General features: G+C 35.1%; 1 pseudogene; it reads left to right on the top strand.

The window, feature by feature from the left end:
* Positions 1 to 4,349, top strand: part of LOC145723333 (cytochrome c oxidase subunit 4 isoform 1, mitochondrial pseudogene) — a 5,893-nt pseudogene extending 1,544 nt beyond the window's left edge.
* The last annotated feature ends 12,086 nt before the right edge of the window (positions 4,350 to 16,435 follow it).

The following is a 16,435-nucleotide window of genomic DNA, read 5'->3' as shown; positions in this document are numbered from 1 at the left end:
ATGGACTCTGAAAAACAAACTGAGGGTTCTAGAGGGGAGGGGGGTGGGAGGATGGGTTGGCCTGGTGGTGGGTATTGAGGAGGGCACGTTCTGCATGGAGCACTGGGTGTTGTGCACGAACAATGAATCATGGAACACTTCATCTAGAACTAATGATGTAATGTATGGGGATTAACATAAGAATAAAAAAAAATATATCAAATATCAAATTTAAGTAACTTTTTAAAATATCAAATATCAAATTTAAGTAACTTTTTAAAATATCAAATTTAAAATATCAAATATGCTTTGTTATGCATATTGTAGGTGTTTATCAGCACTCCTACCTCTTCCTAGCCAGGAACTCCACCCCACCCCACTTTTCTGGTGACATTCAGAAATGGCTTCAGATTTTGCCAAATGTGTTCTGGTGGGCAGTGAGGAAGGGTGCAAAATCGCTCCCAGATGAAGAACACTGCTCCAGCAAAATGATATCAGAAGTTAATAGCCATGTCTTTAATAACTAAATTTACTAAGCACTAAGTATGTGCCAGCCATTCAAACCGAAGCAGACTGACTTCAAAGTGCATTGCAGTGGGTTAGAGCGACCCTCTATCCCAGGATAGAAAGTTCCCAGAACCTACTGACTAATACTTCTAATACTTAATATTAGCTGCAAAGAGTCTGGGAAATGAAATTTTTATTTTGGAAATTCATGTAGCCATTTAAATTTGTAATGCTATGAAAGAGGAAAAATCAGATTTGGGAGACAACTAGAAGTCTGTGCCCCTGGCTAATTGGAATAAACAGTTATTGTATCTCCTATAAGAACATTATCTCCATCTTCCCTCCTAGTTTAAGAATCAATATTGATGAACTTGATTAGATGATCTATCCTATACCAGATTCTCTATATGCTACTTGATTAATACTGAAATATTTGTCTATTAAAATTAATTTAAAACCAAAAATAAAATTGAGTTTTATTACCAAATAGTACCCCTCATTATTCTTAAGCAATGCCTCTAAGGAAATGCCTGACCCTTTTTTCCAAGCATTTAAGTCACACCACATTTAAGTTTAGGTAAAATAACAGCATCTGTGAAATTAGCAACTAAAGTACTATGTATGATTTGTTCAATTATTTTCTTTGTCATATGAAATCTAGTATATTTTATGATTTTCAAAGAATATATGATGTCTTATATTGGTGTGTCTGTTGGCTTGAACTCAGGACTGCTTGAGGGCAGAGTTCATGGCCTTCACTACCATTTCTGGCCATTCCTGTTATGTGGGAAAGCCTTGAAGTATCTTATGATATGCTACTTTTATAAACTGCCAAGTCTTTCCTAATAGGTTTACAGGAGCTACTGCTGCTGTTTTTCTCCTTCTCCTTCTTTTTAGGTAGACAACCAAGTTATATTACTGAAGACTGGGATGTTCTTTTCTAGTAGATACATGAGTGCCTGTACAAAATTTAGATACAAAATTTAATTCCTTTTCTTTGTCATTGCATTTTTTAAAAAGAGTATTTAAGCTGCTATTAAATGAGAAAGGTACTAATGTTACCAGTGGGAGAGTGTGTGTTTTGTGAATGGAGGTCTTGGTCCTTGGTTTTTCCACAAGAAGATTTAGGTGGGAATCTGGGCCCAAATAAAGACAGCCAGAAGGGAAGTAGCCAGCATAAAGCAGTTTATTAAAGTGAAAGTACACTCTCACAGTGGGAAAGCACCATGAGATGCACCACGAGGTGGAACTGGCCCTAGGTTCTTTTGGGGTTGCATATTTGTTGTGTCTCTCTGGGCTGGGAGGAGCCAAGATGTACAGTAGGGTGGTCTCTAATGGAGGCTGCTTCTAATCATTTGGGGAACCCCCCCACACAGGTTTGGATAAGAGAGTTTTTGACCCTACAAGGTTCGCTCCCCAACTATCATGTCAGCATTTTCCATGGGGATGGAGGCTATAACTGCAATGCAAATGAATTAATGAGTCTAGGGGTTACCCTGAGGCAGAGGAGGAAGAGGAGAGTGCATGCTCTCAACCAGTGGCTCTTGATCTGTCAGCCCCAAGGTCTTGGAAGCCACAGGTCAGGATGTTGTGTCCCTGGGCTTAATTATCACCATCCTTGCCTCTAGCAAATATCTCTATCATTCCCCTTCAAGGACTTGGGGTTCTGCCTTGGGGCATTCTTTCCACTGCTCATGTCTAGCTTCTGCCCAACACTAACTGATATTATTTCCTGTTTCTAATTTTAGTGAGATGAAATCAAGAGTTTAACTATCAAGTTTAAAACTGGCCATGGACAATAATATATCTCTGAAATTATACTTGAAATCTGAAGATTTAGAGACAGAGTCCTGGAGCTCCCTGGAATTATTGTATTAGCACTAATATGAGGAAGAATCTGTCCAGGATCAAGAAGCAAAAAATAGGGGTGCCTGGGTGGCTCAGTCAGTTAAGCGACTGACTCTTGATTTCAGCTCAGGTTGTGATCTCAGGATTGCGAGATGGAGCCCAAGTGGGCCCCATGCTGACTGTGGAACCTGCTTACTATTCTCTCTGTCCCTCTTCCTCTGCTGTACCCACCCTTGCAGCATGCTCTCGTGTTCTCTCTAAAAAAAAAACAAAAAAATGTTTGTCAGAGGAAGGTATAAGATTCACCAAATCAGTGTGAAAAGGAAGAGTTTAGGGGCACCTGGGTGGCTCAGCCATTTAGCGTCTGCCTTCGGCTCAGGTCATGATCCCAGGGTCCTGGGATCGAGCCCCGCATCGGACTCCTTGCTCAGCAGGGAAGCCTGCTTCTCCCTCTCCCACTCCCCCTGCTTGTGTTCCCTCTCTCGCTGTCTCTCTCTGTCAAAAAATAAATTAAAAAAAAAAAAAAAGGGAAGAGTTTAAACACTAGAGAAGGACCAGACAAATAACACATTTCTAGGCAAGCTAAGACACAATGGGCTGCCATTAAATCATGAATTAACACTAAAACTACACGCTAGTTAGAATAGATCATTATTTGTCTTTTCTTTCTCAGTATATTTATCTTCAAACTGTTAATACATAATTAATAAAATTCCTTGTCTCTATCCTATATTGTTGTTTATTGTAAATAATCAGATTTAATAATAAATAAATGCATTTTTAAGAGAGAAGACTTAAATTAGGACACCAATATGTCATTATAATTATCATTCTGGTGAATTTGTTTATAAAGTGAAATAAAGACTTTACAGCATTGTTTCCAAGAGAAGTTCTGTCTTGATTACTGCAGCAAATAGACCCACAAGTACACCAGGATATAGAGTCTACCTTCTTGTAGTCCTTTCCGAAAATCATACCACATCATCTTATTACTAGTTTGCTTGTGAAATATTGGTAATGTCATGCTCATGGGAACATTGAATATTGTGTACCTTAAAAATAACATGATTTGCAAGCACTGTCAGAGTTGTTGATTCTTTATCCAAAAACATAATTTCCATATTATGGAAATTCACTACATACAATTTCATATTTTTATTTTTGCCGATAATCATGGATAGTTAAGAATAAACAGATTTTTGCCTTCTAAATGGCCATGTTAACATATTTGAAAACATATCTTCTGCTGTACTATTTTCTTCTTCAACATAGACTTCCAGCAAATCTGTCAACCTGAAATTCCTGTTTCAATTTCGAGTACAATTTTAATTCTTTTATCTTGGGATCAAAAATTACACTTTGGAGCAGTGGACAGTGGTGGCAGAATGTTGCTTCCAGACTGTTTAGCCTAATTGGCAAGTGAGCAATTTCCACTCAGTGTGTGTAAGAACACATGGAAGTGCCCTGAAGAGTGAAGACTACAATCTCCCCCAGTTATGTCCACCGGCTATCCCCTGCCTGACGTGGCCCACATCAAGACCCTCTCTGCTAGAAGGCTTTGGAAGAGGAGGAGAGGGCTCCTTGGAGCAGCATTTCCATTAATGAAAAAGTTGAATTGTACAACATTAAGTTAAACTAGAGCTTTTCTGAAATGAACAGGAGCAGGAAGAAGTGGAAGATGATTGTGGGCACCACCATGATCTTCATGGACTTCCTCACTCTCATTTTGATCTAGGAGAACACTATGTGTATAGCCCCATCCCCAACACCTTGGAAGAGGAGTGGGTGGCCAAGCAGACCAAGAGGTGGTGTACATGAACGTCAGCCTAATACATAGTTTCTCAGCCAAGTGGGACTACAACAAGAAGGAGTGGAAGAAATAGGAGCCCGCCACTCACCCACCTGAGCCTCACCTTGTTCTGCCACCTCCATGCATCTCCATGTGTTTACTGGAAATGGTTATGTTACAGAACCAATGCTAATAAATGAGCAGTTTATGTGAAAAAAAAAATTGCACTTTGATTTCTGTGTAACTCTGAGTAAATGTCTGTCTCAGGTAATAGACCAGACTATGATTGAATGTTTGATCTGCTCAGTTTTCTGGGAAACACACATCACTGCTCCATATAGATACTGTAAAGAAGTTGATGTTTCCGTAACTTTTACTAGTGCTCTCATTTGTTGATCTTGTCTCCTGTGAAAACAGTCTGGTGTCGTCTTTTCTTTTTCAGCACCCTCCTCAGACTTATTTGAGTTATTTGGTATTTAATTTTCACTTTCATATATTCCTGTATCTATTTTAATATTGCTTTGCTTTTATGTCTACACATACAGGATGCTTTCATGTTTAAAGCATCGTTTAAAAATTCATGTATTCAGACAGAACTGGAGGGGCAAGAGAAATTTCAGTCTGCCACAGGACTTATTTTCTGATTTCCACAATGGCTTAAAATAGCAGACAGTTCTACAGTGGCTTTCATTTTGTTCCTTTTTATTCTCTGTTGCTACAACTGATGTTTTAGAATTACTGTAATTTCTCTTTAGGCCTCTGATAGGATTTAGTCTCACTAATTTACAAATATGAAAAGGTAAAATTTTTAGGGATTTTCTGTGCAAATTCCAAACATGTTTGTGGAGTTGAACACTGGAAAGTTTGTGAAAGGCCCTAGATAAGATGGAATCAGAAATCACTTTACTTACCTTTTTAAATGAATCATCCCTTTAATGATCAGAGCTGACTAATAGGAGTGAATAAGCATTCATTACAAATTTCAGCATCAGATTTCTTCTTTCACAGCTGGGCCTTCTGATATGTTAAGCATACATTCTCTTAGATTCTGTCTTAAGATCAGTAAAAAGTGACCTCTCTGTTCTAGGTTCATAAAATGGTTAGATGTCCCTCATATGAACTTCCTCAGCAACTGGACCTGCTCCAACTTGACACAAACTCCAAGCATTCATTGCCCTTACTCTCCATTTATTCCTAACACTTAGATTAAGGTAATTCCATAGTAAGTTCTTGCTTTAAAAATAGTTAAGAAGATGTACATATGGCAAACAAGCATGTGAAAAGATGATCAGCAATTTAAAGATTTTATTTTATTTAGAGAGAGAGCAAGAGTGCGAGCAGGGGGAGGGACAGAGGGAGAGGGAGAGCAAGGTTCTCAAGCAGACTCCTGGCTGAGCTTGGAGTCCAACGCGGGGCTTGATCTCATGACACTGAGATCATGACCTGAGGCAAAATGAAGAGTCAGATGCTTAACAGACTGAGCCACCCAGGTGCCCCATGATGATCAACAATTTAAATAATGAGATACCACTAAAGATCTATTAGATTGACTAAAATCCAAAACACTGACCATAGCAAATGCTGATGAGGTTATGGAACAATGGGGACTCACATTCATTGTTGATGGGGTTGCAAGATGGTACAGATACTTTGGAAAACAATGTGGCAGTTTCTACAAAATTAAACATACTGTTACCAGCAATCATGTTCTTTTATATTTATCCAAAGGAGGTAAAAACTTATGTTTACACAAAAACATGCACACGGGTGTTTATAGCAGCCTTATTCACAATTGCCAAAACTTAAAAGCAACCAAGTTGTCCTTCAGTAGTAGGTGAATGGATAAACTCGGTACATAAAGACAATGGAATATTTTTTAGCACTTTTCAGTGCTAAATGAGCTATCAAGCCACAAAAAGACATGGAGGAAACTTAAATGCATATCACTAAGTGAAAGAAGCCAATCTGAAAAGACTGCACATGGGAAGATTCTAACTATATGACATTCTGGAAAAGGCAAAACTATGGAGACAGTAAAATGATCAGTGCTTGCCAAGAGTTTGGGAAGGAAGGAGTGAATAGGTGGAGCGTAGGGGTTTTTAGGGCAGTGAAACTATTCTGTATGATAATATAATGGTCGATACATATTATTATGCATTTGTCAAAAGCCATATAATGTACAACACCAAGAGTGAATCCTAATGTAAACTATAGATTTTAGGTAATAATGCATCAATATAGGCTCATCAATTGTAACAAATGTAGCACCCTGATGCAAGATACTAATAATCAGAGAAACTGTGTGTGTGTGTGTGCATGTGTGTAGGGCTGGTGGCAACAAGGACGTATATCCAAACTCTCTCTCTACTTCACATTCAATCTATCTATAAATCTAAAAGTTCTTAAAAAATAGTCCATTATTTTTTAAAAAGTTGTTGAATAAATAAATATGTTTTGTAAAACTTGATTACATTTTAAATCATCACAAGGCATTTTAAAATTAAAAAACATCAAAGTTAATTTTGGTTAAATTAAATTTAACATTCAGTGCTTTCACCTAGAACATCTGGTTGGAAATCTGATTGCTTGACTGCACCTGACCAGGTTTAATTAAAGAATGAACTTTCTCCAAACTGCTGAATACAACTGTGCTCTGAGATCCTTTAATGCTAGCACACGCTCTCCTTCAGGTTCATAGGTAACAAGGGAACGTTTACTATTTCTGTCATGTCAAGTCAGTACGGTACCGGACTGCCTCAGTGCTCTGGAGCCGATTCACACTGCCTTATGGAAGTTGATTTGTTGCTTTTCTTTCTAATTCCCTGATACCATGTTGTCTGAATTTGGTAATGATGGAGTATTTACACCATGGATGTCAGTGAATGCTACAAATCAGTTAATTCCTTTTTTTTCTTTTCTGGTTTAGCTTAGAGAGCTGGCTTACCAATATACCATTGATTAATATCTTAAACTTATAAAACCTTCTCCACAGAAAAGACAAAAAGATGACACTTATTATATCAATATTTTACAGAAAAAGACCATTTTTTCTACATATTTTTATCCTCTCAATTTTCCAGAACCCTAATAGTAGTTTGATTTAGAAGTTTCTAAATTGCATTGTTATAGCAGAAATGAATCAAGGGATCATAAAAGCCTATAGGCAATATAGATTGTGGGTTAGCAGAGAAGCCCATAAATGATTAATTGGAATAACAGAAGGAACTGAAGGAGAATCTATATGCACATGCCTGAAGCACTCAAACAATTCTGCCTTAAGGTAATTGTCAAAACCTGGTGATGAAAAGATGATGGGGGAGAATACTAAAGTGTATTTTTTTTCTTGCATGCCTAGTGGACTCCATGTTCTTTTATATTAAGCCTGTATAACATTAATGCATATTGAAAGAATTATAATACCAGGTTGTAGAATTTCAAATAGCAAGATAAAGTTTAATGGTGGTAAACTGAGAAAAATAACTATATGGGGACAGAATGCAAAATCAGTAGCACATACGTTACTGATTATTAAAAGCAATTAATACACTAATTTAAAATGCACAAAATTAATTGTGCCAGGCACTGTGCTAGGCATAGGAAATACAAAAATTAACTCAGAGCTGGTAAAAATCCTAAGTGGTGGTATGTAATAAAGAGACTACAAATTCCTCTGGAAACAGTAAAAATGTCTGTCTGACAGTTACTTACTCTGCTTGTTTTTCAAGATCTTGATATTTTTGAAAGTATTTGCTCAGTACCTTGTAAAATGTCCTTTAGTTTGGGTTTGAATGATGTTTTCTCATGATTTGACTGAGGTTATCGATTTTGGAGAAGAATACCACAGAGGGGATGTTGCCTTCTTATCGCATCATACATCAACATGCCTATTTCAGTGATGGTAAACTTGAGCATGTGGTTAAGGTGACGCTATCAGATTTCTCCACTGTAAAGTTACCCTTTTTTCCTTTCTATACTCTATTCTTTGAAAATTAGTAATCCCAGCCAACACTCACAGGGAAGAGAAGTCCTAAATTTTAGTGGGAGAAGTATCTTCATATATTATTTGGTACTCTCCTTTAAGGAAAATTTGTCCTTTCTCTGCCATTATTTATTTTCTCCATCATTTATGTATATCAGTATGGACTCACTGATATTTATTTAATGACTTGAGTTATAATCCAATACTATGTTATTTATTTTGATGCTCAATTGTTCCAACTTTGGCCATTGGGAGCTCTTTCACATGGCCTTCTGTGTCCTGATACTACTTATTTCTTTCTTTTAAATTTTTCCTGTTTTAGCACTTATTAACTTCTAATACTATAAAGTGCTCCATCTCATCACCTATTTTTCCCTCCTCTAGGCTTAGTATCAGTAATTTCTTCAAGAGTATCTAGTTCCTTTTCCTGGAGAATGGGTGTTTATAAACTAAAACCTGAGTGCTAAGTGTGCTTATTTCATTTTTCTTTTTTTTTTTTAAAGATTTTATTTATTTATTTGAGAGAGAGAGAATGAGAGAGAGAGAACACCTGAGAGGGGATAGGGTCAGAGAACGAAGCAGACTCCCTGCCGAGCAGGAAGCCCGATGCGGGACTCGATCCAGGGACTCCAGGATCATGACCTGAGCTGAAGGCAGTCGCTTAACCAACTGAGCCACCCAGGCGCCCTAAGTGTGCTTATTTCTACTAAGACGTCACTGCTTCTACATCCTCTCTTATATACACCATATTTGTATCAGTCTGTATTCCATTCTGAGATCCTCCAATATCTTGGTTAATTTTTAAATTTTCTTAATTAAAGATCACTCTTTGTGATATACAGATATTGACAAATACAAAAAGTCATGGATCCACCAATCCAGTACCATACAGAAGAGTTATTACATAATCCTCAACATTTCCTTGCACATTTCACTTTTTTATTGAAGTATAGTTGATATACATTGTTATGTTAGTTTCAGATGTACAATATTGCTATTGGACAGTTTTTTTACATTATCCAGTGCTCACCACCATAAGTATAGTTACCAAATGTCACCATATATAGTTATTACACTGTTATTGACTATAGTTTTTTTTCTTTAAGATTTTATTTATTTACTTGACAGAGAGAGAGAGCACAAGCAGGGGGGAGAGGCAGGCAGAGGGAGAGGGGGAGGGAGAAGCAGGCTCCCTGCTGAGCAGAGAGCCCGACATGGGACTCGATCCCAGGACCCTGGGATCATGACCTGAGCCAAAGGCAGACACTTAACAACTGAGCCACCCAGGTGCCCTTGACTATATTCTTTATGCTGTACTTTTCATCCCCTTGACTTTATTTTATAACTGCTTCACCTATTTCCTTCACCTTAATCTCCTTCACCTATTTTTCCCATCTCCCCACCCCACCCTTCCCTCTGGTAACCACTAGTTTGTTTTCTGAATTAATGAGTCTGTATCTGTTTTTTCTTTGTTTGTTTTGTTTTTTAGATTCTACATATAAGTGAAATCATATGGTATTCGTCTTTCTCTGTCTGACTTATTTCACTTAGCATCTACTCTCTAGGTCCATTCATATTGTCACAAATGGAAAGATTTCATTCTCTTTTATAGCTGAGTGATATATATATTATATATATACCACATTTTCTTTATCCAATCATCTATGTATGGATAATTAGGTTGCTTCCATATGTACATTTCTTTTGTAGTAAACTTTGCTTTCTTCAAAGTCCAGAAAAAAATCATTCAACTATTTTCTTTACCAATAGTTTTACCTTTCCAGAATATCATATACATGGAACCATACAACATATACACTTTGGGTATGACTTTTTTCTTTCAGCAGAATGTCTTTAAGATTCATCCATATTTGTTATCAACATCAATAGCTCATTCCTTTTTATCAGTGAATAGTAGGGAATATTATTCCACATATCATTCCGATGTTGAAGGAAATCTTAGTTACTTCCAGTTTTTAGAGATTGTAAGACTGCTATAATCATCCATGCACAAGTTTTTGTGTTAACATAAGTTTTACATTTACATATGTAAATATCTAGGAGTGTGATTATTAAGATTAGATTACAATGTCAAGTAAAATGCAGATACCTTATCACCATTTGCATTTCTTTACCCTCCCTCCTTTATGACATAGTTATCTAAAATATTACCTCTACATACTGTGAGGGTCAGATTAAACCATTTTATAATTATTTTTCTTTTAACAGTCAGACACAATTTTAAAAACAAAGAGAATGGTTTTATTTTTACTAATATGTTTATGCTTCCCATTACTCTTTCTTAATTCCTGATGTTTTATATTTCCTTCTATTGTAACTTATTTCCTGCATCCCCCTTCCGAGCAGGTTCTGTCAATGGTACTCTGAATTCCACCTCTCTTAGTATTGAGGTGGCAACCCACCCACATTTGAATGAGTCAGGAAATGCATTCTGAATCTAAGCAAATGGCTACCTCCTAAAATAACAGATTTACAAAGAAACCATAGTCTTATAACACAAAATATTTTCAGGGTGGAGTGCAAACTTACTTGTCATTCTAGGAATAGTTATATCAGGCAAGATTTAATCAGACAAGGACCTGTAGGATATTTATATTAAGAAGTTTTTTGCAGGGCGCCTGGGTGGCTCAGATGGTTAAGCGATTGCCTTCGGCTCAGGTCATGATCCCAGGGTCCTGGGATCGAGTCCCACATCGGGCTCCCAGCTCAGCAGGAAGCCTGCTTTCCCTCTCCCACTCCCCCTGCTTGTGTTCCTGCTCTCGCTGTCTCTGTCTCTGTCAAATAAATAAATAAAATCTTAAAAAAAAAAAATGTTAAAAAAAAAAGTTTATTGCAACAATTGGCTTATCTGATTCTGGAGGCTAGCTAGACAAGTCTAAAAGTCATAGGACAGGCTGTCAGGAAGAATAAACTGGAGCTATTGGGGATGGGCTGAAGCTGCAATCCTCAGGGGAATTTTTTTTTTTTCTATAGGGAAGCCTCAACTATGCTTTTGAGGCCTTTCAACTAAATGAATCGGGCCCACCTAGATTATCTAAAATAATCTTCAACTGTTTGTGAACTTTAATCACATCCATAAAACACATTCACTGCAAAACCTAGATTGCTAGGGATTATCCTCTAGTCAATGAACACATCATACTAAACAAAATCTCAATTTGAATTGAGACACTAATTTGAACTGACACTAACACAAAGATGACACAGGTGTTGGAAATCTCTGGCAAGGATTTCAAAGCAGCTGTCATTTAAAATAGTCTAATGAGCAGTTACAAACACTCTTGAAACAAATTTAAGCTATCAAAAATCTCAGCAAAAAAAAATAGAAGACAAAAAAGATTCAAATGAAAATTTTTGAATTAAAAAGTACAGTAATCAAAATTTAAAAAAAAATATTGGATGGGTTCAATATCAGAATGGAAACAACAGAAGATATAATGAATTTGAAGATAAAGCAATAGAAATTTTACAATCTGTATATCAATGAGAAAATATATTGAAAAAGAATAAATTGATCTGCAGGGAGTTGTGAGACAGTAACAAAAAACCTAATAAAGAAATTATTCATCAGAGTCCCAGAAGAAGAAGAGAAAAAATTGTGGCACTGAGAAAAAAAAGAAAAGAAAAGAGAAGAAAAAAAGAAAATATTTGGGGTTACAAACTCCCTCAATTTGGTGAAAAACAAAACATAAACCCTACAGATTCAACAAGTTGAACAAACTGAAACAGGATAACATCAAAGAAATCTATGCCTAGGCACTTCTTGATAAATTTCTGAAAATTAAAGACAAAAATCTTGAAAGCAAACAGAGTGGAACTATGTATTACCTGTGAGAAATGACAGTTCAAAAGGCAGTAGATTTCTCATCAGAAACTGAAGAAAGTGGCACATTATTTTATATATGAAAGTGGCACATTATTTAAGTGTTGAAAGAAAAGAACTGCCTGTCCAGTATTCTACATCCAGCAAAAGTATACTTCAGGAATGAATGTGTAATAAGATCATTTCCAGATGAAAGAAAGCTAAAAGAACTTTCATCAGCAGATCTGCTCTAAAGAACATCTAAAGGAAACTCTTTAAAATCCAAACTTACCAGTTACTATTTCTGAGAATTAGAAGAGCAAGAGAGAGAATTAAAACACATGGCAATTCTTTTATTTTAAACGAATGCATTGTTCTATGTTTAATAGTTTAACAATAAGATATATTTCACATTTTGAAACTTTGAAGTATGAATTTTGAAAGGCTCCAAAACAAGAGTAAGATTATAGTCCAGATACAATATCTTCAGACAAAGCAAAGCTTGAATTTATAAATTAATAACCAAAAGATAAAGAAAAATACTACAAAAAATAGGCAAAGAATATGAACAGACAATTTATAGAAAATTAAATCCAAATGTTACTAAATATATGAAAAGATTTTCAACTTCCCAAGCAGTCAGAAAAATATAAATTAAATAAGAGTAATCATCATTCTATACTCCATCAGATTAGAAACTTTTAAAGGAATGATTCTAATCATAAAGATGTTTACTGAAGCATTGCTTGTTGAGATAAATAGTAGAAACAAAAAGAAGGCCATCAATAATTGGAGAGTTGAGTAAATCATAATTTATGCCAATATCCAAACACAGAACACTGTACTGACATTTATTTTTTTAAGTTTTTATTTAAATTCCAGGTAGTGAACATATAGTGTAATATTAGTTTCAGGTGTACAATATAGTGATTCAACACTTATATACATCACCCAGTGCTCATCATGATGAGTGTACTCCTTAATCCCCATCACCTATTTAACCCATCCTCCCACCCGTCTCCCCTCTGGTAACCACCATTTTGTTCTTTATAGTTAAGAATCTGTTTCTTGGTTTGCCTCTCTCTCTCTTTTTTCTTTCCCCTTGGCTTATTTGTTTTTGTACTGACTTTTAAAAGTGTATATTAAATGTATAACAACTGACTTAGATTTTTATGACATACCAAAAAATGATAAAGCAAGATGCAGAAAAGTGTGTGTAATATAGACACACTTTTTAAAACATAAAACAAAAATATGTAGGTGTGTAACTGAATGTATATATGTATGTGTGCATGTGAATATATTTGTATATAGTTATGACCATGGGGCTCCCTATGCAAGGATTTATATTACAGAGTTAACATTTATTACCTGTGGTAATATGGGTGGGGCACGCATGAGACAACAATAGAAAGGAGTGTATGTAAAATAAAATTACTCAGTATATTTTGGTGAATTCAATAATAAATTAGGGCTCTGAAACAATGAGGAGACAACTAAGCACAAATTAGGAGCAAACAATATCCAGGGTGGAAAACACTGTAAAAGTTGCAAACCTGTCCTCCTACTGAATATCTTAATGAAACATATGGACCTTCAACCACATTGGTTCAAGGTTATTAACAGCTCCTTAGAGATAAACATTTTAAAATTAATTTCAGAATATATTTTATATGTATATATTAGTTTGTATAGAAATATGTGTAGTACATTATATGGCATTTTCACTTAAAATAATGAAAATGAAATAAAACCGCAAGGAAGCTTATTTTTCTTATGTACTTACCAAATTTATGCCTTTGAGCACAATGCATTTGGGAGTGGTGGAGAGGGAGTGCAGCAAAACAATGTGAAATTCTCCCATGAAAGCATATAATTACTTTGCTTCTGAAATTGTCAAGCTTCCAAACTTGCAGATTTGTACTTAGTTTAAAATGTTTCACAGATATTATACTCTAGATGGGACAAACTACCTTCTGAATAAAAATTGTATGGAAAAACCCATGAAACCAAATGTGAATCTATATCAAAGCTAATTACCCTACTAAGTGTGCTGAGTGAATGGGGACTCCAGTCAGTTCTTAGCTGATAGAATTACAACATCTGAAATGATTTCCCTGCCAAAATACATTGGTCTGAAATTGAATGAAATATGAGTTAGATGTAGTCTCTGCTGATTCCATAAAAAAATAAACAAACAAACAAATAAATAAATAAATAAATAAATATCTCAGTGCTCAAAATGAAAATTCCTAGTCTTAGTAATGGAAAATTAGGACAATGTATGTTCCTAAAAAGGAAATTGAAAGGTTTCTATTATCATTATTGCCCTTTAAAATGAGTTACAATTAAACCTAGTTTGGGGATAAGTTAAAACAACCAGTAAGGTATCAGTTTTATGCAAAAAAAAAAAAAATCTTTTCATAAGGACATAAGATGATATCTTAAAATCTGAATCCTTCCTGAGATGTAAATTCTAAAAATCCTCTAATAAAATAAAAATTCCTTACCACGGGTTATGAAAATACTCATGTTAAATTTATACTTGTTTTATCTAGGACTATTTGAATGAACTTAATATCAATTAAATGGCACACAGAATGCATTTAAATAACTTTCTTAGTAAAGAGACAACTGGGATACTGAGTCTATAGTATGAAGATTCACATAGACTATTAAGGTTAAGACTAATGAACAGTGTTATTTGATGAATAAATAGAGCTCTGGTTTTTAAATTTTTGACAACTTGCACCCTGAATTTAACTGGATAAGCTACATACTGAAAACATTTGCAAATGAGAATGGAAAATTCTACCTGAGATTTTATGCACACACTCTTAATCTTTTGGACTTATAAACTTAATTATTATGAGAACTGTTTGGAAAGTAAATCATCAAACAAACAAAAACATTGTTTTCAGTATTTTTCACTTGATTGCTCCTTAGAGAGAAAGACTAGTTAGATCCACTAGGAGTGTCCTTCCCATGGAGCCGGAGCTGGTAATGAAAACATTGTATACCTAGAACTAGTCCAATTTGTATGAAGAGCTGAGAAGTTCATGGAACAGGTTAGGGTTAGAAGATTACAAGAAATTGGCCAAAATGGTCATAGCCACAAGGAACACACAGAACTGTAATAAATCTAGGATTTGGAGGGGGGCAGAAAACAATCCAGAAAGATAAGACATCAGATTGGCATGTTAAGTGGAAGTGTGATGTCGGAAAAAAATGAGAGGGCCATTACCCATAATCTTTTCTGTGCACAAACTATTTAATAGGCATATACTTGAAAAGTAGCTACAGTTGACCCTTGAAAAATGTGGGGATTAGAGGTGCTGACTCCCCATGCAGTTGGAAATCCACATATTAACTTTTGACTTCCCCTAAAACTTAACTACTAATAGTTTACTGTTGTCCAGAAGCTTTACTGATAACATAAACAGCTAATTAACACATATTTTTAAATGTATTATATACTGTATTCTTACATAAAGTAAGGTAGAGAAAAAATGTTAGAAAAATTATAAGGAAGAGAAAATATATTTACAGTACTGCACTGTATTTAGTGAAAAAATCCACATGTAAGTCAACCTGCACATTTCAAATCACTATGTTGTTCACCTGAAACTAATGTAACCTTGTGTGTTAATTATACTCAAATAAAATAACAACAAAAAAAATAAGCAGAATTGCACAATTCAAACCTGTGTTGTTCAAGGTATAATGAATTTCATTAAAATATTTCCCATCTTAATTCCAGTCACAGGTAGTATCCAATAAAGATTCTTTTTAAAAAGGTGAAATTTCAAGTCATGTTAAGAATGAAGAGTTAGGTATCTCTGGTTTTGTACATGAAGGATAGAATGTCAAGAGAGAAAAACATATGAATGAGAGAAGCAAATATTTACATGATGGGTTTTGATGTTTCAGTTATAAAATGAGATTCCAAGTTCTATTTATTCATGAAATAAATATCTGCTGAATATTTATAATGTGGATTACATGCTGGCTGGCACTGTAAATTGCGGTAATGACAATTTAGTTAAATGGCGGTAATGACAAATGATTTCTGAACATCAAAAATGCATTATAATACACCACCATATCATAATTCTGATGCCAGTGACATATCATAAAAAATGTGAGAATTCATACTGGGAGTAGAACCGGTCCTTTTCTTGCATTACTGTAATGACAGAATATATTTTCATTAGCAAGATAGAAAAAAAACCATATGATAATTATATCAAAAAAATATTTTATTTATTTCAATTCTAGTGCCAAAACTGGACTTTGGTAAAAATATTATAAGCATTTAAAACCATGTCTTTTTATAACCTTCAACTCTAAAATAAGGATTTTTTTCCACTAGAATCAATAATACCAAAGGAAAAATACTCAAAAAGAATATAATTAGCCTATTTTAAAGATTTTATTTATTTATTTGACCAAGAGAGAGACAACGAGAACAGGAACACAAGCAGGGGAGTGGGAGAGGGAGAAGCAGGCT

Source organism: Leptonychotes weddellii, chromosome 9 (assembly GCF_054177405.1).
Source record: "Leptonychotes weddellii isolate Sample4059 chromosome 9, ASM5417740v2, whole genome shotgun sequence".
Lineage (NCBI taxonomy): Eukaryota > Metazoa > Chordata > Mammalia > Carnivora > Phocidae > Leptonychotes > Leptonychotes weddellii.
The sequence above is the reverse complement of the archived record's forward strand: the minus strand, read 5'-3'. Positions and strand labels throughout refer to the sequence as shown.